The following is a 23,303-nucleotide window of genomic DNA, read 5'->3' as shown; positions in this document are numbered from 1 at the left end:
TAATGGTCTACAAAGCATTTTGTATATATTATCATGTATCTACTCCCTATAGATCCTGTGACAACATTATTATGAAATCCATCTAGCTGATGAAAAGATTGAGACTTAGAGAAGAGGTTGAAAATATTTCCAAAGGTCACATAGCAATTAGGTGAATGATAAGAAATCAAACTTAGAGTGACTCAACATCAAATATTTCATCAGTACCTAACATGATCACACAAGTTCTCAGGCACTGGTATTCAAATACAATGGTCATCAAAGAGATAAGGAATTTTCCTTCATGAAGCTTATAGCCCAATTGTGGAGACACGCATTCGATACAGAAGTACTAAAAAAATGATAAATATGAATAAGAGGTATGAAGGGAAAACAGGGTATTAGGAGAAAATGTAGCAAGGATGAAATTTCAATGTGGTGTGTGTCTGTGTGTGGTGATGGGGAGGGATGTATGTATCATTGAAGACCTACTGTAATGTTTGAGTCCTGAGAAACAGGAGGGAGGAGTTGGGAAAAGAGCAGGGATGAGTGGTTTCAGTAGGAGGTGGCAGCCTGTATAAAGACCCTTAAACAGGACAAACTCTGTATCTGAAGACCTGAAAAAGGCTGAGTGGGTCAAGCTGAAATGGAGTGTGCCAGGAAGACAGGGATGTTAAGATGAGATCAGATTATTGCTTGGCTTGGATGGATCATGGAGAGCATTTAGCCATGAGTTTTATTCTAAATATGATGAGAAACCATTTGGGGAATTTGAAGCAGGGAACTTGACTTGGTTTTGCATATTAAGGTGATTATTCTGAATACTCAATCAGTATTAGGTTGTAGGGGACAAGAGTAGAAGCAGAGAGACCAATTAGGAGGAGAATATCGCAACAATCCAGGGGAAAGGTAAAGGCCCTATATCTTGAAATCCTGGAATTTTTGGCTACAGTACGTTTTGTAGTTGTAATTCTAGAGACTTGGCTGACAGTTGAGAAGGGGTGTCATTTATAATATTTTTAATCACCCTTGAGTTTTCTCTGCTTACTAGGTGTCAAGGGACAACAGAACTCTTGACACATTCAAGGATCAGCAAAGATTGCAGCCACACAGTTCTAGGATTAAGAAAACCATCTCTTCATGATCTAAGAGGCTGCATAAAATGCCATTCAGATGACAACTGGAAAGGAAACTGACCACCATAACTTTTGCTAACTGATCCTCACCCACTAACGACACACTGTCATTTTTACTAGCTTTATGACAATGAACAAGTTACTTAACCTCCGGAACCTAAATTACATTATCTGTGAGAGAAGGATAAAAGTAGTACTTTTCTTAAAGAATCATACTAAAATGACATTAGATTTAGATTTAGATCTATATGAAGATTAAATGAGACAATGCATGTAAAACATTTAACACAGTGCCTAACAGAATAAGCAGTCTCCTTTCAATAAATAATAGCTATCATAATTATTAATAATGATACTTTTATAGTATAAATGGAATAAAATTAGGTACCAACATTACTTCCATGGAATAATTAACTTCTGTCCCCAGGCAAAGTATTGACATACGTAGCTTAAGTTATGAAGCATTACATTTCCCATCACCCCAAACTACTTTAAAATGCCTTGAAATTCTTGGATGAAAGAAATCATAAAACATAAAATATTATTATTCCAAAGAGAAAGTTTATTCTACAGAGCGAGACTTTCCCTAATGACTATAAGCCATCTTTAGAGTAGCCTGTTTTATTATCAAACTGAACAGTTGGCAGTTTTGAACACAGTTACTGATTCTGCTTTAAAAACCAAACATTAATTGAATTTCCAAATGCCATTTGAACTACAGAGAGAGACACAATTCTCCTTTTGCCTCTAAAACCTACTTCCTTTCAGCATAGCATGGGAGTTTGACATCTCTGATAAGTCTCCTGATGACTTCAGGTAAGTTGGAACCAAAGCATTAACTTCTCAGTGGAGGAAGAATGTATCAAATATCAAATATCAAATGCACAGGCTGCCATTTATCTCTTTCTAATTCTGCTGAAATGACTGCTCTTTGAAAAATCTGTCTGATGAGAGAGTACAGTAGGGGAAATTCCTGCAAATATCACTCTTTCTAAACCTCAGTGGTCTAAACTTAATTCAGAGACAACTCAGAAGTTTCTATACTTCCATGAACTCTGGTGTGTAACCTGTATGGCTCTTTGACCCACCTGTCTCAGCTTCTAGGGAGACTTTTATTCAAGGATTTATAGACCAAACAGCCAAAAATAATCAAGAATGAACTCAGCTTCTAAACTGCACCTCTTTTTTAAAAAAATTTATGAGGATCCAACTTATAACTTAGCTACACTACTCATCTCCCCTTTTTTCTCCCTCTGAGTCTCTTGCACCCCGTATTACTCTGATTGCCCAGTCACCAACAGCCTCTCTGCCCATAAAATGCTTCTTCATCTCATTTAGCTTTTTGTCTTCCCTCACTTTTGAGAGTAACTTGGTTCCTCTCTGCCTTCTTTCCTATAACCTCCAATTTGTGATCTTCTTTCTCTTTGCCCATTAACCAGTTATGTATTATGGATATCAAAGGATTCCATTGACAGAGGCCAATTCTCCATGGGGAACAACAATGCTCCTAATAAGGGCTTGATATTTGATCCTGTGATCTGCTGATATTGTACTAGAATATAGTGCACTGTGGGTGTGGGGCTTAGCTTGTTAAGTTCCTTGCAGATTGTATTCAGTCCCAGTTTGGACACAGTCCTCTTGTCCTCCATGCTGAGGAACTGGAATGGGACAGGGAAGGAAGAGGAGGAGGGAAACATGAGTGAAACAGACTGCGTCAATCCCAGTGGAAGCTTTAAGAAAATGGAGATGTGCTGAGGAAGGAAAAAATAGAGAGGAAAGAAAGAAGTAGGGGGAAAAAAGGGATGATGAAGAGTGCAGAGGGTTCTGGGAGTAAGGCAAGAAGGGGAGAAGAGAAGAAATCAGATGCAAAGAGAGGTGAGGGACCCTTCCAGGAAATATACAGTGAGCAACTTCATTGCTTTTGACAGTAGTCACTTGATTCATGATCCAGGGAATTGAAAGCATTACAGCAGTGTAGGTGACATGCCAGGAGCAGGTTTCTGATGGGAGACTTGAGACTGTGATAAAAAATGTTTCTTGGCTGTGAATAGTTGAATCAGCCTCCTAGGAGTATGGCCCCAGATAATGAACAGGATGACAGACTTCTCTGTTATCCACACCCATATGATTATGCTTCAGAAACATGCCAAGATCTCTGCCCCAACTCCTGAGACACCCAACCCCAGAATACCTGCTTCTATATACTGTATTAGTATACTAGGCTGAGTTTACTTAGACATTGTTTCTCATTCCAAAGGTGGTCAAGACTCTGCAACCAATATTTTTGAATGGACTGCCTACCCTTTTTTCTTTGAGGTTGGAAGAAACTTTGGAGATTTTACTAAAAAATTTCCTCCTCAGGAATTCCCTGGCAGTTCAGCAGTTAGGACTCCATGCTTTAACTACTAGGTCTCAGGTTTGATCCCTGGTCGGAGAACTAAGATCCCACAAGTTGCACAACACAATCAAAAAAAAATTTTTTTTTCTCCTTTCACAAATGAGAAAATGAGGGACAGAATGATAATGTTTTTAAAAAATTGACTTCTACTTCTATGGCTACATCCATAGTTTCACATCTCTGGAAGAGGCAGAAATGAATCCTCAGGGTGGATTAAAAGAAAAGAACTAAGGGTGAGTAACAGAGGGCAGAATACTTCCATTTCAACCTCCAGAACAATGCATTGATAAGGACAAGTGGGCCAGACCCATTTTACAGATGAGGAAACTGAGTTCAGACTGTTGGATATGCACAGATAATAGGGAGAGAGACTTTCTTCTTCAGATAATATATACGAGATGAAATGTGGATGTCACCCTAACAGGCTGCTTCCTACTTACTTGTGTGAATGGTTTTCTTCACCCGAGTTCCAATCTCTGCAGTGCTGCTAATGTTCAACAGTTTAAGGTGGAGCTATTTGACTCTTCAATGCTTAGTTTTAATATTGACCACACAGAGGCCTTCACAGTGTGCACCATCAAGTGAAAATCACTCAGTCGTGTCCAACTCTTTGTGACCCCGGGGACTATACAGTCCATGGAATTCTCCAGGCCAGAATACTGGAGTGGACACTATAAAGAGAGTTACTCAAAGGCAAATTGCAAAGTAGGGAGGCCCTTCAAGAGTCAGGGAGAGGGTGTGGGTAGAATGCTGAGAAGGAAAAGAATCTTCTTCCCACTGACTGCTGCTTCATACTTTTGGTTGCTTCTTCCCAGGGTGACCCTTTGAAGCCCACTTTAGTAAGGGCATCAGAAGAAAGGTGGTACAGTGTGGTGGTACCATACATTGCCCTGCTGCTGGCTGATTGATAACCAAACAGGGCATGGCAAATAGCATCCTTCTCCCACCTAAACTTCTACCAAAGATCCCTCTTTAGCATGTACAGCCTAAATACACCAAATATTATGTATGCGCTCCAGGAAACCTCAACAGGGGTCTGGTCTGCATCTCCTCTGATACCATTTTCTGCACACATGATAGGGTAAAGCCTTAATAGTACAGAAACATTCCCAGTATCTCTCTTAGCATCACCCTGCACCATTGGAGAGAATGCAGTCTTCCACCCCTCAGTTTTTTCTCTCTCCCTCTCCCCACTCAGGGGACCAGCCAGGGCCCTTAACTTTACCATCAGTTGTTCCAAAGATACCCAATGTGGCCTTTCAATATTCACCTTTCCTGACTCCCTGATTGGCCTGCTTCTTCCCAAACTCCCTACTTTCTGCTCCAAGTTATCACCCCTTCTTCCTTTCTAAAATCATTAGGTCAAAATTCACTTTCTTTAGTGGACATGCACAAATGAGGAAAACTTGTCAATGTTTTCTTCTGCCCTAGCTAAACACAGTTTCACAACAGCTCAGCGCTGGCAGCAGGAAGAGCCTCAGAGAAGGACCCTCATCCAATAAACCTGGGCTGCTTGTTTTTGGATCACATGCTGTGAAGTGATTTATTGTTTGAAGTGATGAAAAACGGTGTTCAGAGACTCAGGGGAGAATTTCACTCTGCAGGGATGCCCCCGCAGTCAGCAAACAATCTTTGGAGCCGTTTGGAGCTAGGAAATGTGGGGTTATTTCGGTAGCTGTCAGCAGGAATTGGCTAGAGTCTGTATGTTAAATAAATACAAACTGCCTATTTAATTATTGAAAAACGAGAACAAACGTCCCACTGTTGGCAAGTGAAAAAGAGCCAACACTCAAACTATGTAAAATCCCATCTCGGTAGTTCCCATGATGTGATGTGACCTTGCTCACACCCACAGGGCTGCCTTCAAGCCTCCAGGGCATCTTATCTCCATTTTATTGGAGTTCACTGGAATTGGAGTAAAAGTCTCCTTAAGCAAGTCAAGGCTGGGGAAACAAGCTCAAGTTAACCCCCCAAATGGGCGCCAAGGCAACTGCTGTGTTGAAACTTCATGTGGATTCTACTGCCTTTTTTTTTTTCTTCTTCCTTCTGCTTTTGCCAAATTGTTGACATCCTTGCCTCCTGGAAACTGCTGAATCTGAGCAGCCAGGAGCAGGAAGTCTCTCCTTAATTTAGGAATGACTACAGCAAGAATTCAAACTCGCTATTTTTGAGAAAATAGCTGTGATACTATGATGATTTTACCATTTGCTTAAGAAGACCCTCAAGGTTAATTAGACAACCAGGCCATGCTAACTAGAATTTGTGTGACCTGAAGCGGTAAACACTAGGAATTGATTCTGATTTTACCTATGCGCCTTTTATTTTACTCTCTGTGTGTGCATGTGCAAATATAAATAAAACTTGCCTTGTGTTGTATATCATTTAAAAATGTTGGAATCTAGAAGACAACTGATGAGCATTTAATATGAAAAAACGGCTATATATAATGAAGATGAATAGGCTAGCTGACATGAATCTATTAATTTAAAGTGAAGAAGGAGAGAAGAGAACAGACCATATCAAAACTAGGTGAGCTCTGGGTGCCAGAACTTGTGCTTCTTGCTAGTATCTTCTTGCAACTTTAAAGGGCAGCAAACAAGGGCCTGCTCGCAAATTTCCCTTTCTATGTTACGTTCCATTCTTAGTGTTTAGTAAATTGGCAGGACTTCAACCTCATTTTCCATGAAGCCCTACCTTTTGATTTAGGGTGTTGAAGAAGACTCTTGAGAGTCCCTTGGACTGCAAAGAGATCCAACCACTCCATCCTAAAGGAGATCAGTCCTGGGTGTTCATTGGAAGGACTGATGTTGAAGCTGAAACTTCAATACTTTGGCCACCTGATACGAAGAGCTGACTCATTTGAAAAGACTCTGATGTTGGGAAAGATTGAGGGCAGGAGGCGAAGGGGACGACAGAGGATGAGATGGTTGGATGGCATCACCGACTCAATGGACATGAGTTTGAGTGGACTCCGGGAGCTGGTGATGGACAGGGAGGCCTGGCATGCTGTGGTTCATGGGGTCGCAAAGAGTCGGACACGACTGAGTGACTGAACTGAACTGAACTGAAGACTTAGAATTGAGCTTTGTGAAACTGGAACTTTGTGGAGAACCTTCTGCCTTCTCTGTGGCGAAACCCCAGTTGTGGTGGTTTTTATGTCCATATCCTCAGTGGACGTAGTGTAGAGACTGTAGTTAGTGACTGCTCATCCCGATATCTCAGCTCAAAGGCCTCTCCCACAGGCTGGGCGAGACCCCTCTTCTTTCACTTTCTCAAGACCCCTGTGCTTTTCATTTGTAGTATTTGTGCTGTGCTGTGCTTAGTTGCTCAATCGTGTCCGACTCTTTTCCACCCCATGGATTGTAGCCTGCCAGGCTCCTCTGTCCATGGGGATTCTCCAAGTAAGAATACTGGAGTGGGTTGCCATGCCCTTCTCTTGTAGTATTTACTCCAGACTCTAATTATGTATTTAGATTACAGTTATTTACGGAATGCCTTCTTCCCAGTTAGATTGCAAGTTCTACTAGAGCTGCAGCCATCCCTGTATCTCTTGGCCTTGTCGAGACAGCAGCTACTCAGGTCCTAGGACCTAGTAACTGTTCAGTAAAGGTTTGTTGAATAGAGCTATGTTTCTTTATATAGACTATATGCTTATATCACTATGCTATAGGAGACATAAATACAGTTGCACCTCAAACAACACGAAGTTTAGAGGGCCCAACCACCCAAAAACCTGTGTATAACTTTTGACTCCCCAAAACTTAATTACTAACAGTCTACTGTTGACAGGAAGCCTCACCAAAAATATGAAGAGTCAACTAACACATATTTTGTATGTTATATGTATTATATACTGTATTCTTAAAGTAAACTAGAGAAAATAAAATGGGTTGCCATTTCCTTCTCCAGAGGATCTTCCTGACCCAGAGATTGAACCTGGGTCTCCCACATTGTTGGCAAGATGCTTTACCATCTGAGCCACCAGGGAAGTCTAATAGAATCATAGTAAGAGAAAATACATCTTCAGGCTGTACTGTCTTTTTGATAACATTTAGAAGATGAATCATCTGTCAGTACCCACATCAATATTGTCTTATATAATTTGAAACACTGTAGATGTCATATGTATTATTAACACCAGATATCAAAATGAAAAGATAATATGAATAAGAAATTCATGTCTATTTACAGGTATAATGATTCACGCATTGATAACAAAGAAGTAGTAGTATGGTTGCTTCATGGCAGCCTGGCCTGTACGCTAACAACTGAATCACTATAAAATTTGTATGGCATACAGTATTACAGTCATATTCATACAGTCATATTTCAATGTATTAAAAACATTGTTACACTAACCCATGATGATAGGCTAAGGTTCACTTTTCTCCAGAGAGAGAAGCATATGTACAGTAGTTTAATTATTTGAAAGCAATGTTAAAAAACCATAAGAAAACTAGAACATTATCGATTTTAACTATCACTCATCTGGTGTCTATATAAGGACAGACTAGTATCTAGATACATATTATGCATTCATGACATAGTTTTTTCTTTTTTTTGATCCTTCTAGGCTATGCAGTTTGTCTGTGAATTTGTTCAAATTCTTGCAAATCTCCAAAAAAATGTTCCAATATATTTATTGAAAGAAAACACATGGAAGTGGACTTGCATAGTTCAAAATCCATGTTGTTCACAGGTCAGCTGTGTGTATAATACAGTGTGTATATTCCTGGGGTGTATATATAACTGTGTGCATACCCACACACACATTCAGTGTTTATTTGATCTCTCTGAGCCTCATTTCCTCATTTGTGAAGGGAAAGTTAATGTGAGGCTCTTTGCAAACCTTAGATATTGGACCAATAGAAGGACTCAGAAATGCCTTTCATTTCAGAACATCTGATAAATACTCCACAAATGGCTTCCACACTTAGGGAATACATTTAAGCATCTCTCAGTCAAACTTTCTCTGCTCAAGCCAGTCCATCATTCAAATTACTCTAAATTTAGGGTCATTTCCAAATATAGTGCATTTCCTGGACAGTTCCTTCCTTGAAAGACGGCCCTGGCCAGCCTGAAGTGGGGGCTAATCCTTCTCGTCAGCCCGGTTGCATTTCTGCCTCCCTCTTGGCTGCAGCGTGTGAGCTGATTGGGGGCCCATGTGACTGTGTTCACGTCCAAGCTCAGGAGAACGAATTTTTCAAGCATGATTTGCAAGTCACGCTATCACATGCCTCCCGAGTCCAGCTGTGTAGCAGCTGCTGCCTCCCCTGCATCCGTTCATCCAGGACTTGGATCAAAAAGCACAAGTACGTTTGCTTGAACTGATTTGGTCTCAGCCCAGCTGTGTGTTCCCCATTGTCATCAGGATGTTTACGGACCTGCTGTTCTGGCTGTTCTTGTTTCATTAACACACTTGGGTCTGAAGAGCGTTTTCCCACATGACCCCGGCCGAAGAGGCAATTTGGCTAGGTCGTCTCTGTTTCTGAAACGTCTCCAAGGCATTTGTTTCAACCCTTCTGATCTAAGTATACACCTGCATATTTCACACTGAAAAATAGAACCCGGGCTAGGACTATCAATTTTGTGAAAGGTAGGCCAGGAGTTTCATTTGTGGCCACGTGTCTTATCACGTGATTTTTTTTATTACTATTTGACAAGAGGGCAATTTCAACCTAGGACACAACCAGATTAGAGGAAGAAAGTAATTCTTCCTTGTCTAACTTGGGTTGATGGGGTAAACACAATTTACCTTCCCAAAAAGTTATTTTGAGTATTCCAAAAACACTGATGCCTGTCACACACCAGCAGGTATTTTATTGGCAGAATCTGTGCTGGCAGAAGAATGGACCCGGGGTAGGGGGCCGGGATGGGGCCGGTTGGTGGTGGCATGGAATGGAGCCTGGTGGGTCTGATCAAGGTTCAAGAGCTGGCTGACCCCCAACTATGAGAACATGTGTGAGTCATTCACTGTCTCTGGGACTCCATTTCCTCCTATTAATAACAGGCACCATGTATTATCATATTAAAACCTATAATTAAAAATCTGCTTTAGAAATACAGATTTCCAGACTCCCCCCAAAAATCTTACTTCAGTGTTTAATGTGGGACCTGCGTCTATATATTTTGCAGTACCACAGCCCACGGCCAGTATTTCCCAGGGTCTCCCCTGCAACCACCGTGAGCCATCTGACCCAGGACAGTTTATAGTGTTAATGAAGTGCTATTTCCTGATAAAGAGCGTGGTTTTGACTTCCCAGAGCTCAAAACATTAAAAGGTGCAGCCCACGCGCCCATGAGGAGCTGACACTCAGAGATGCACTCAGTCCAGGATCACACACAGTAGGGAGGACTGGACACGCGGCTGGTTGGAATTGGGATGTGCTGTAAGTATACAGATTTCAAAGATTTAGTGTGAAAAAAGGAATGTAGAATATCCAATTAATGATTGTATTGACTACATGTTGAAATGCTGGTATTTTGGATATGATGGGTTAAAGAAAATATATTACTCAGGTTAATTTCACCTGTTTCTTTTTTTTTTTAATGTGGCTGCTATAAAATTAAAAATTCCACCAGTGACCTGCAAGTTTCTATTGGACAGCATTGTTATCAAGCATAAGACAATTTTTTGAGAACCACATGCCCATGAGGATAGACCGTTAACATGTTGCTGTTATTGTTCAGTTGCTAAGTCATCTCCAACTCTTTGTGACCCCATGGACTGTGTAGCCCGCCAGGCTCCTCTGTCCATGGGATTTCCCAGGTAAGAATTCTAGAATGGGTTGCCATTTCCTCTCCAAGAAATCTTCCTAGACTAGGAATCAAACCCATATCTCCTGCATTAGCAGGCAGATTCTTTACCACTGAGCTACCAGGGAAGCCCTTGGTGGGTGCCTTACAAAATGATCCAGGGTAACTCTGTTGGTCCTGACCAAATCTCAGCTCCCAGTTTCCATTCTGACTCGAGGAATTTACAAGTGAAGGCTTAAGAAGGGATTGAACAGGCAGGAAATGGGGATCTACTGTTTCCTAAGTCAGAAGATGTTCTTCTTAATGCACATCTCCTGCCTGGATCCAGCTCTTTCTAAAAATAGAGAAGCTTTATCCATTCTCATTGTAGAGTCAGACTTTCCCACTCTCTCAACCCATTCCTCTCATTCTCCACTTCACCCCTTGGTAACCTAATATCAGGCTGTACCCTGGATGGTATGACAAATATTAAATTAGAATAAAAATTTTTCCCAACAATATCCATTATAGGAAAAGGTGTAGTGAAACTGGGACACTTCTATGTTGTTGGCTGTAGCAAAAATTATAACCCCTTGGGAAACCAATGTGACATCATATTTCAAGAGCTGTATAAATGCTCTTAATCTTAGATTCAGTAAAGCCACTCCAAGGAATGTGTCTGAAAGAAACATTCAACAGAAGCAAGATAAATATATAAAGATATTCAATGCAGCATTATCTATACTACAAAATTAGAAGCCATTTAAACACCTAATCATTGAGGAAGAGTTAAGAAAATTATGCTGCAACAATTCAATGTAATAGTATGCATTCATTCAAATTTATAATTATGAAGACTATATAGAAACACAGAAAAATGTTTACAAGACAATGTTAGATTTTATAAAGTAGAAGATGTAAATTTTATGTAGATTATGATTGTGTGTTAACAATTATGTATGCATATGGAAGAAGACTTAGAAGAAATGTGCAAAATGAAATCTCAGTTAGAGTTATTAAAACATAAATCAGAGCAGTTTGACCAGGAGGCTATACTTCTTATGGAATCCAGAGATGGGCTCCCACAGTGTCCATAAATCAAGTAATAATATATAATATTTTGTGTGGCTGTGCATAAAATGATTTTTTTAGAAGCAGAAGCATAATTTTCATTAGATTCTCAGAGGAATTTAATGATCACTTCCATCCCAAATTAAGAACCAATGCTTAATGATTGTGCTATTATTTTATTGTTTTAATAATTAAAAGAAAGTGAGGCATATCCTCTCCAGGGACTACCCCAAGGTGAATTTGTAAGTGGGCTTGAGGGAGAATAAGAGCCTTAGATGAGAACGTGTCTAACTCACAGAACCTGGGAGGAGAAATAGGAAACCTTCAGGAGCCCCCACATCTTCCCATTTATAACACTGATCCCACCCTCATCCAGTCTCTCCCATCTCAAAGGTCCCAGTCCTTCTCCCTTTAAGGACCCCTCCCCTGCCCCTCCTTTTTCCCTACTCCCTGCTAATGTTCCAGTCAGGTCTACTCATCCAACTTCAAGCATTTGTAGCCCCCTAACCTAAGAAACAAGGCTTCCCTGGGGGCTCAGTGGTAAAGAATCCACCTGCCAATGCAGGAGACGCAAGTTTGATCCCTGGGTCAGAAAGATCCCCTCAAGAAGGACATGGCAACCCACTCCAATATTCTTGCCTAGAAAATCCCATGGACAGAGGATGATGGTGGGCTATTGTCCATGGGGTCACAAAGGAGTCTGACACAACTTAGCGACTAAACAACAGCAACAATCTAAGAAACACTTGCCTGCTAAATGCGCTTCGGGCCTAATGGGTTGCCCTTTTAGGGAATCTTTGCCTCTCAACAGGCTCTTTGAATGAACAACACTTTAGCCCAGTGGAGGGTTATCACAGGAAGGTACGAGATACCAGGACAGGACCAGAGGCAGATCCGTGTAAGGATACTGGCTGCTCTCCATCCTTCAGACCACATCAGACTGCCTATTTCACCTTCCCACCCCCCACAGCTAAATTCCTTCAGGAATTTGAAGGATTCCTGGCACGTGAGGAACATCATTCCATAAGTCCCAGTGTCTATTTCTCTCCTCCAGGCCAATGAAAGAACACACTAGTCAGGCCCTTTATAAAGAACCCCTTAGAGAAAGACAAATACCATACAACGTCACTTAGATGTGGAAACTAAGGTAAAGTGTTAGTCGCTCAGTCATGTCCAACTTTTTGCAACCCCATGGATTGTAGCCCACCAGGCTCCTCTGTCCATGAAATTCTCCAGGCAAGAATACTGGAGTAGGTTGCTATTCCCTTCTCCAGGGGATCTTCCTGACCCAGGAATTGAACCCAGGTCTCCTGCATTGCAGGCAGAGTCTTTACCATCTGAGCCCATGACACAAATGAATTTATCTATGAAACATAAACAGACTCACAGACATAGAGAACAGAATTGTGGTTGCCAGAGGGAAGGGGAGGTGGAGAAGGGAAGGATTGAGAGTTTCGGATTAATAGATACAAACTACTGATATTATATATAGAATGGATAAACAATAAGGTCTACTATATAGCACAGGGAACTATATTCAATATCCTGTGATAAACCATAATGGAAAAGAATATGTATATTGCATAACTTTGCTGTATAGCGGAAATTAACACAACATTGTAAATCAACTATACTTCAACAATTAAAAAAAAAAACTTTAAAAATAAAAATCCAACAAAAATCTCAGCTTTCAGGCAAGATTCTGATTGTTCTGTCTTGCCCATCTATCTTGACAGTGTTGGGATTCAGTCATGCTCCACACCACCCACCCTTTCTTAGTCCAAGGCATCGTTGTTGGTTTTTTGCCCTCATTGATGGCTTGGGTGGCAAGATTTTCTTTTTCTGAGACTCTCACTCTCAATCCCCCATACAGTCTCCTGGGCTGTCTGGAGCTGTAGTCTTGGTCTGACTCATCAGAGTGAGGTTTCTTTCATGTTTTGCATTTAACCTGCTTGCCTGCAAGAGAATAGATGTTCCATATTGGACACCTATAAATGAGCTGAATAAAAAAGACAAAGAAATGAGCATTTCTAGAAAAGTAGCCTGGAAACTCTCCCCTTGAAAAGCAGTCACCAGCTTTCCCACGTGCTCATTTGTTAATGGCCTCACTTTCCAGCACTTCTTTCCCCCTGACATTTTAGTGGAAGCTTTTTTTCCTATTCCAGTCTAACATTTACTCTTTCAACTTTTCTGTCATCTTCTTTTTTTTTCCCCTGGAAATCTTTAAGCTAACCAGACCAGCAGTCATTTTTTCTTCATGTATACACACACACACACACACACACACACACATATATATATATATGCTTCTTTCCTTCTAGTTACAAATTCACCAGCAATCTAACTTTCAGGGGAGGGGATCCCCAAATCCCAGGCAGTTATCTCTTGCCCATCCCTGAGCATCTTCCAGGAATGGCAAGATGATGTTAGACTTTTCTTCAAGATGTGTTTCTATGCATCGTTGTGGTAAGACATAAAGCACTCTTCTTCATGTCTGACTTGAGGGATGGCTCCCTAATTGGATAATCTCCCATCTGATGGCAGTGCGGTTTTGGGGAGCTTGTCGCAGTCACTTTGAGGACCCTTGATTGTATGAGAAGCACTCACTCTTATTTGTTAAGAGGATAGATTATAGCAGAAAAATACTGGGGATCAGATCAAACCCTGGCTGCTTCCTAGATGCTATGGCCCTTCAAGAGGAAACCAAGCCTCAATTTCCCCACCTGACAAAAGTGAAAGTGAAGTCGCTCAGTCGTGTTCGACTCTTTGCAACCCCAGGTTCGACTCTTTGCCTACCAGGTTCCACCGTCCATGGGGTTTTCCGGGCAAGAATACTGGAGTGGGTTGCCACTTCCTTCTCCAGGAGATCTTCCCGACCCAGGGATTGAACCTGGGTCTCCAGCATTGTAGGCAGACGCTTTACCATCTGAGCCATCTGACAAAGGTAACATAATAATGGTGGCTATTTCATAAGTCCATGCACATTGCATTGTGACAGAAGATCCATTTTTGTTACCAAATGTCTCTTCTCACTCAATAATCTGGGATTTTCAGCTGGGTTCCTGGCTATCTGGAATAAATAATGATTATTATTTCCCAGTCTCCAAGGCAGCTAAGTGTAGGCATGGGACAAAGTCCTGGCCAAAGAAATCCAAGAGGAAGAGGTATGGGTAATTTCCTGGAAGTGTTTTTAAGGTGAGAATTTGCACTTCTTTATTCTTTCATCCTTCATCTTGTATAAAAGTGGGATGAAATGGTGGGAGCTCCCATAGCCATCTTGGACAATGAGGAGACTTAGTGAATGAAATCCACACAGGACAATTTAACAAAATAGAGAAGAGCTTAATTCTGTAACATAATGGAGCATCATAACTGCCCTGGATTGTTTTGCCTGCAGAAATTGGCAGAGGAGAGAGAGATACATTTTATCTCCTTCAAGTATTGTAATGTTTTTCTGTTGCTTTCATCCTAAACAGGACCCTAAATCTAATAAGTATTTAGTACATAATAGGTATCATTAAGCCATTACCTATGCATTTTGGAGAACCTTTCCCGATACCATCCACCCCCCACAATATAATAGAACTTGCAGATGCACCTTCTGTAATCCTAATGCTTATTGAGTGTTAACGAAGTCCCTGGCAAGGTAGCAAGTGCTTTCCATGGAATATCTTCTTTAAAGTTCATAACCACCTCATGAGATTGGTACTATTTTAGTGTCTATATTTGGCTGCGCCAGGTCTTAGTTGCTGCACACAGGGTCTGCGATCTTCATTGTGGCATGCCAATTCTTTAGTTGCCACACGCAGGAATCTTTTAGTTGTAGTGTGTGGGATCTAGTTCCCTGACCAGGAATTGAACTTGGGCCCCCTGCATTGGGAGTGCAGAGACTCAGCCACTGGACCACCAGGGAAGCTGAGAGGTTGCCATTATTTTAAACTTTCATTTTTATAGACAAGTGTATTAATTTTCTAGGACTGCCATGATAAAATAACACAGACTGGGTGCCTTAAACTACAGAAATGAATTTTCTCACAATTCTGGAGGCTGGAAGTCCATATCCAGGTGTTCACAGTTTGGTTTCCTCTAAGGCCTCTCTCCTTGGCTTCCAGATGGCAGCCCTCTTGGTGCATCTTCACATGGTCTTCCCTCTGTGCCTGCTCATCTCTGGTGTCTGTGTCTTAATTTCCTGGTATCATAAGGGCACAAGTCAGATTGGATTAGGGCCTGTTCTGATGGCCCCATTTTAACTGAATCATCTGTGCAAAGGCCCTGTCTCTAAACTTAGCCATATTCTGAGATACTGTGGTTAGAGCTTCAACATATGAATTTGGGGAAACACAATTCACCCATAATAAAGAGGAAACTGAGTCAGAAGAGAAGTTAAGTAATTTCCCCTAAAACTACACAGTGAGAAAATAGCAGAAGCCTGGTTCCCAAGTTCGAGCAATGAAACAAGTCACTTGTTTCCATTCCATGTTATCATTTCTAATGAATTTAGCATGACGATAAGCCCCCACTTCCCAGAACTCTGTACTTTTAATATTATATGTGTGTGCAATCCGTTGTGTCCAACTCTTTGCAACTTCATGAACTGCTCCTCTGTCCATGGAATTTTTCAGGTAAGAATACTGGAATGGGTTGCCATTCCTTCCTCCAGGGGATCTTCTTGACCCAGGGATCGAGAGTGCATATCTTGCATCTCCTGCATTGGCAGGTGGGTTCTTTACCAACTGCACCATCTGGGAAGCCCATTTAATAGTATGTGTTGTGTGTTAGTTGCTCAGTCATATCTGACTCTTTGCGACCCCATGGTCTGTAGCCCACCAGGCTTCTCTGTCCATGGAATTCTCCAGAAAAGAATACTGGAGTGGGTTGCCATTCCCTTCTCCAGGGGATCTTCCTGACCCAAGGATCGAAACTGGGTCTCCTGCATTAAATCTATAAACATAGATTTGAGCCTTGGAGGCATAGCTTTGTGTAGCCACCGTTCTCCATTGTCTTAACCCTGGTTGTCACCTGCTAATTGTCCTGGGGTCTGACGGCTTCAATCCTCCAGGTCCTGGGGGAAACGCACCTCCTGGAGCTCTCTCCCCTCCTCGCTAGCCAGTACTCTAGGAACACAGTACTCTAGAAAGAGGCCTAAACATTTGTACAGATGTCCAGGAGAAACTACAAGCTTTCTCTGCTCTGCCTGACTAATCTCCATGTAGGTGACCTGGGAAACCTGCCACAGCCCCAACCCCCAAGCCTCAAATCCTGCCTTCAACACAGGAGTCGTCAGTGGGAGATGGAGAGTAACCCCAGCCCATGGGTCCTGGCGCTGCAGTATACTGTTGCTTCCTCTTCACCCTCTTTGTTGTACCTCTCCAGGCTCTCAGCTTCTTTCCTATTGCCTGTGCCCTTCATGCCTCATTGCCCTGGAACCTCCTTGGGCACAAGCCTCCTTGGAATCTGTCACTTTCATTGCCACAGTTTTCTCCTCTGCCATGTCTAGCTGATCCTAGAAATCGAGAACATAGCTATTGACTTGGGGACTTAAAAGCCAAAGAGAGCTCTGTTTCCAGCCCAATCACAAATATAAGGTTAAATAAAAATACCTGCTACTGAGTACTTTATATACATATATTAACTCAATGAATCTTCTCAGCACCCCTAAGTTATTTCCCTCTTCTATAGATGAAACTGTGGCACAGAGGGGTTAGGGAACTCGCCTAAGGCCACATGGCAGAACAAGGACTTAAACCAATGTAGTCTATCTAAGGAGTTCATACTCTTAACCATTTCTCCAAGTATCACAATTTTATCTTTCTCCCAGATAACATGCAGGTGTGGACACATACACATACATTCCAAAGACTGTCCTTGGATGAGTCCAACAGGAACCTATGCACCCAATTTATAAAAAAGTTTGAGAAATGTAAGATTGCATTGTCTACATACCAATAGACACACCAGTATTTTCTATTCCATTATTGGCAAAATAAGGGGTGACCCCAAGGTCTCAGACTATTCCAGGCATTTTCACACATATCATCTCATTTATCCTTGCAATAATATTTTGAAGTAGGAACTATTATCTCCATTTTACAGTTAAGAAAACTGAGGCTCAGAGAGGTTAAGCGAATTGTACTGGGTCACACAGCTAATGAGGGGTGGAGCCAAGATTTGAACATAACACTTCAACACTTTCGATATAAGGCGGAGTACCCAGGTTACAGGCTAGGTGACCCCAGCACTCATCTCACTACACCACACTGCCTCCCCACTCTGAATGCTGCTGGAATTCTGAACAGGACTGCCAAGGAGGAATGAAAGGAAGGGTGCAGAGTCAGCTTAAAGAGAATATGACATTTACATTAGCTCTAAAGTCTACAGTACTGTATTTATATAAACATTCAACAAAATCTGAATTCCAAAATAAAAGAGCTAATCTCTTGAGTCTCAGCTACCACTTCACCCCTCACCTGCCAAAACCCATCCAGTGAAGAAATTCAACCTGAAACATCTCTAAAGTATTTGTGTTTGAAGTCAAAACCATAAAACCTGCATTTGCTAAAACTCTTTCTCTAAAAATCTATTAATAATGTATGGTCAGAGCTTGCAGACAATGTAATCGTTTTAGGGATTTGCAACAAAACTATTCCATTTTTGGAGATTTGATTTTTGCCTAGTGATTTTTGGGTACAAGTTTTAAGGAAGGCACATGTTTATCAGTTTGCTGATTCACCCTGGCTCACAAAGCCAACAATAATTTAAACCCAAATTGCTTTCAGTCTTCCCAAGTACCTCATTTTTATAACAAAGGGACCTGCTACACAAATGATCTATGCTCAAGTAGGAATACTCGTATGTTAGATGTTGTCAGTATAGTTCCTGGTACTAAACAGCTGCCAGCAGTTAAAGGAGCTGAGTCGTAGAGATGGAGAGCCGCAGTAGCAGGAGGGGAGAGGGGGCGGTGGGGCATAAGGAATTCTGGAGAGCCTCTCATTAAGAAAGCATAAATACAAGAATTCTAACCAACAATTTAGGTAAATTAGGAATGATTTCCTTCTGTGTCCCAGTGGTGCTGTGGAAAAAACACAGAATGTATGTGTAGCAGTTATGAATTTGAACCCAGATTCAGATGTGAGAACTTTGACAAGCCTCTTAATCACTCTGAACCTCAGTCTCATCTTCTGGGCACATCAGAACTTAAGGTTTAGGCTCTTATGAGGTAACAGATTTCAAAATACCTCCTATACATCTGGCACAGAAAGATTATTGAAAATCTTTCACCTTTTAAAAGGAAGGATTAAAATTTTCAGAGTTCATTCAGAACTTGAATTTTAAATAATTTTCCACCTAAAAGGGCAAAATCTTAATTTATACGTATTTCTCTAGGAACATATCAGTTAAGCAAAATAAAAAGGGAAATCCTAAAAGTGTGTAACAGATACCAGGAATATCTGAAATCTTTTTCTCAATTTCCAGGTGTTTGCCACTGGAACAACTTGGAGTCAGCCAGCTGTGAATGCTACTTCCTGCCAAAGACTTTTGGGCCATGAGGTTTGTTCACTATGAAGTGAGCAGACCACCCATTCTACTCCCTCACTGCGTATTGCCGAGAAGAGAATGTGTGTTGCCCATGGCCATTGTGCTACTCAACTTGGAACAACTTTCTGAAGAATGCATCCATCCATCCACCCACTCACCCACCCATCCTTCTACCCATCCATCCATCCATTCACCCATCCACCCACCCATCTACCCACCCACCCATCCACCCACCCATCTACCCACCCACCCATTCATCCACTCATTCATCCTCCCTTCCATACATCCATCCCTTTATTCAGGAAATATATGTTAAGTATTTACTGTGTGCCAGACATTAAACGTTGTGGTTAGCGTGGTGAACAAGCAGATCAAGTCCCTACTCCTATGGCAATTACATTCTGCTGAAAGGAGACAGAAAGTGTGAACAAATAAATATATAAAAATAAACAGCTTCGGCAGAAAGACAAATGCTAAGAAAATGAGGAATGATGCTTCTGATTAGGGCTTGGAGCTGGAGGACACTGTTTTAGATAAGTGTCCCAGAGGAGGAAAAACTGAGTCAGGACCAGAATAATGAGCTGGAAGACAAACCATGCAGAAATCCAGAGTTAGAGAACTAGGCAGAGGAAATAAGTCAAGGTTCTAAAGGAAGAAATAGTTTGGGTTAATCATGAATAAAACAAAGTTTAAAAATCCACCCCAAAGCCAGGGCCGGGAGTGGGAGTTAGTTTGAGATGAGGCCAGAGAGGAAGGTTGCTTTGCCTGTGAGCCATGGCCAAAGAGTACCCTCAGTGCAATGGGAGGGTTCAAACCTAGAGAGAGGTGTGATCTGATTTCCAGCTGTGGAAAGTCCAGAATCAGGCAGGGGAGAAGTGTGCTCCCTTCCACATGTGTACTTCCTCTGGTCAGCGTTGCCCTCCTTCTTCCTCTTCCTCCTTTCCTTCCCATCACACCAGCGCTGTTGAGATGGCCATGAGGTCAGGGTCAGGGTCCACAATCAGAAGTGTCACTCCCTGTTTTGTTGAAAGTTTCCACTTTTGACTCAGATTCAAATGATTTGTTAAAAACACAAGGCACTCATTGTATACACATAAATAATACAGATATTTATTAGAGATTATCTAGCTTACTTTCAATATGCTAACATTAAAAGAAAAGAGAAATAGAAACAGCAGAGTATACATCATCAAACAGACCAACATCCAGACTTAGCTCAGTTGGTAAAAGAATTCTCCTACAATGCAGGAGAACCAGGTTTGATCCCTCAGTTGGGAAGATCCCCTGGAGAAGGAAATGGTAACCGACTTCAGTATTCTTGCCTGGGAAATCCCATGGACAGAGAAGCTTGGCGAGATACAGTCCATGGGGTTGCAAGAGTCAGACATAATTTAACGACTAAACCAATAACCACCACCAGACTTAATCAGCGCTGGGAAGTCCCGTGTCACAGCACATCTGGAGCCCAAATTGGGAAAAGGTCCCAGGCAGCGCATCCACTCCATGGGCGACACTTCAAAAATTGCAGTTCGGGGTTCCTGCTTATAATCCCAGGATGGATGTAAACGGATATCATCATCAATCTGTGACCAGATTGCAAGCCTGGTTTCCTGTTAATGCTGTTTGTTTTGTCTTGTAAAACTTCAGTCAGTTCAGTTCAGTTGCTCAGTCATGTCTTGCTCAGTCAACATCTCTGTAACCCCACGGACTGCAGGACGCCAGGCTTCCCTGTCCATCACCAACTCCAGGAGCTTACTCAAACTCATGTCCATCGAGTCAGTGATGCCATCCAGCCATCTCATCCTTTGTCATCTCCTTTCCTTCCACCTTTAATCTTTCCCAGCATCAGGGTCTTTTCAAATGAGTCAGTTCTTTGCATCAGGGGGCCAAAGTATTGGAGTTTCAGCTTCAGCATCAGTCCTTCCAATGAATATTCAGGACTGATTTCCTTTAGGATGGACTGGTTGGATCTCCTTGCAGTCCAAGGGACTCTCAAGAGTCTTCTCCAACACCACAGTTCAAAAGCATCAATTCTTCTGCACTCAGCTTTCTTTATAGTCCAACTCTCACATCCATACATGACTACTGGAAAAAACCATAGCTTTGACTAGATGGACTTTGTTGGCAAAGTAATGTATCTGCTTTTTAATATGTTGTCTAAGTTGGTCATGCCTTTTCTTCCAAGGAGCAAGCGTCTTTTCATTTCATGGCTGCAGTCACCATCTGCAGTGATTTTGGACTCCCCCCACCAAAAAAATAAAAACAACTTGGGATGTTGCTAAGCCCAGGGCTTGGTTGGCCAGGCCCCCTTCAGGTGCTCAACAATCTCAAGATTCCTCCCCCATCTTATCTAAGGTGCTGCAAATCTTGCACTCAGAGCAGGCAGTCACTCCCAGTCACTCCCAGTCAGGACAGTGTCCAGGCAGGTTAGAAGCAAGGTCAAAGACCCACTCTGCTTTGTCTCTGAAGCCTAAACAAGACAATTTATTTAATTTTCCTAACACTCCCAAGTAGGACTCTATGGATAATCCCTCCTACTTTTAGAAATACTGGCTCAATTGCTAGACTCCTCATGTAACTGCAATAAGGCCTCATATGTGTATGTCACTCTGACATTTTTTGCAGGGCGTTCACCATCATTATTTGATTTTACCCAGAGAGGTAAAAACATCAGGCATTTTTTTTTTTACCCTCATGTGACAGGTGAGGAAATTAATGCACAGGGAGGTGAATCAGTATGCGCAAGGTCATAGAGCTAGTTGGTGGCAAATTAGAATCCAAGTCCCAACTCGCAGCCTGGATTGCATCTATAGTGGTTCTCGATGGGGCTCAGTAGGGGTGGGGGAGTGAGCAATTTTTATTATGCTAGACTGTCCCAGATATTGCAGGACATTTTGAATCTCTGGCCTTGCCCTGGAGCAATCATGTGAAAAAGCCTTGTGACAACCAAAATGCTCCCCCCTCGTATTTCCACACACACCCTGGGAAGGATTAGAAATTCCCCTGGTAGGGAACAGTGAAGTTTAATCCCCTCCCATATAGATGGGAAAATGAAGACACCAGAAGCAGAAGGCACTTGGCAGCTGCTCACACACTTGCTGTGTATTGTTTAAACAGCTGTCGCCAACACTCTCCTCCAGTCTTATCTGGTAAGCACAAGGATGCTGACCCATGCACACCATTTATTTATTTAGTCATTTGACAGACGGCTCCTAATTACCTTGTAAGGAAGAGTTCTGTGCTCTAAGCTAAGGATGCCATTTTGCAGAGGGACATGGTGCTTGTCCTCTTCTCATCACAGGGAAGACAGGGGTGGAACCCTAGAAGCTAATGAACAATTACAAGGCAAAGAGTTAAATGTCAGGATGCAGTCACCGAGGTGACGGAAGAATCTAGACAAGGGCACCCACCTCAGATTCGGAGGCACCGGAAAGGAGAGATTTTCCAGCATCACAGCTGTCCAGAACCAGAGCATATTGGAATATAACAAGCTTGCCGTTAATGAAGATGCTTAAAGAGAGAAGAGATCATCAGATGGCTGAGAAAATGTTAAAGGGTTTAAGTGGCACCTGCGAGGTCAATGTCATTGCCAGTCCTGCAGCCGGGGATGTCCATCATGTCCACAGAAGACAACAAAGAGAATGCAGTCACATCTGAATTCTGAAATGATATGTTGATGTGTGGCAATAAGGGAACCTGCTGCTAGACCAGGTTATAAAAAGAAATGATCTGGTTTCCCCCCAAAGTGCTTTTTACAAAGTACTGACTTAAAAAAAATAAATAAAACTTACCCTTTCCATCTGGTCATTCACACGGGGCATTTTCAGAACAATATTGAGCACTGGGAGGGGGTTGGTAACCCCCAGGATTGACCAAAAGTTGGGCTTCTGGGAGGACAGGGAAGGGGCAAGGTCCTCTATGGAGGGACTTTTAATTGGGCACTGGGCACTTTTTTTATCTCCAGGAGAGTCAGGAGATCTCCTTAGCACCAATTTACTTTGGTCTGTGCTGATCCGGAGAGGTTGGCAGTCCAAACATCAGCAGAGGACAGCTCCTGACAACTCAGTGACAAGGGAGAGAGTCTTGGGGGACGAGGGTGCCCAAGGACCACAACCGTGGTTCGGTCTTCCGGGAGGTGAAGTGTCAGCTTTCAGCAAGCGTTCCCTCTGTGCGAGGATGGAAAATGGCATCTAGAGAGCTGCTCTAACTGAGTTAAAAGTCGTGTTTGTGCCACTCGTGTCAAAAGGACAAGGCTCAGAAAAAGGAATCAGTCATTGGTCAGGGCGATGATTGTGAATTGCTGATGGCTCAGATTTAAACTTCAAAGGATAAAGCTGTCAGCATTAACTTTTCCTGTTGCTTCTGTATTTTCTATTAGAATTTTCTTACTCAAACCAGATGTATGCCAGATACCTATGGAATAATTAAAGAGTAAAATAATGGCCATC

General features: G+C 42.1%; 1 protein-coding gene across 2 annotated transcripts in view; it reads left to right on the top strand.

The window, feature by feature from the left end:
• KIT (KIT proto-oncogene, receptor tyrosine kinase) overlaps positions 1 to 19,337 on the top strand; it is a 148,759-nt gene extending 129,422 nt beyond the window's left edge. For both annotated transcript variants that reach the window (XR_014082094.1, XR_014082087.1), the window contains exon 22: positions 18,793 to 19,337. The gene's annotated coding sequence lies outside the window, so the exon portion shown is untranslated. The remainder of the gene's footprint in view (positions 1 to 18,792) is intronic.
• Positions 19,338 to 23,303: the final 3,966 nt, after the last annotated feature.

The sequence above is a fragment of the Giraffa tippelskirchi genome, chromosome 1 (assembly GCF_054371585.1).
Source record: "Giraffa tippelskirchi isolate mGirTip1 chromosome 1, T2T-mGirTip1v1.2.pri, whole genome shotgun sequence".
NCBI classification, from domain to species: Eukaryota; Metazoa; Chordata; class Mammalia; order Artiodactyla; family Giraffidae; genus Giraffa; species Giraffa tippelskirchi.
The sequence above is the reverse complement of the archived record's forward strand: the minus strand, read 5'-3'. Positions and strand labels throughout refer to the sequence as shown.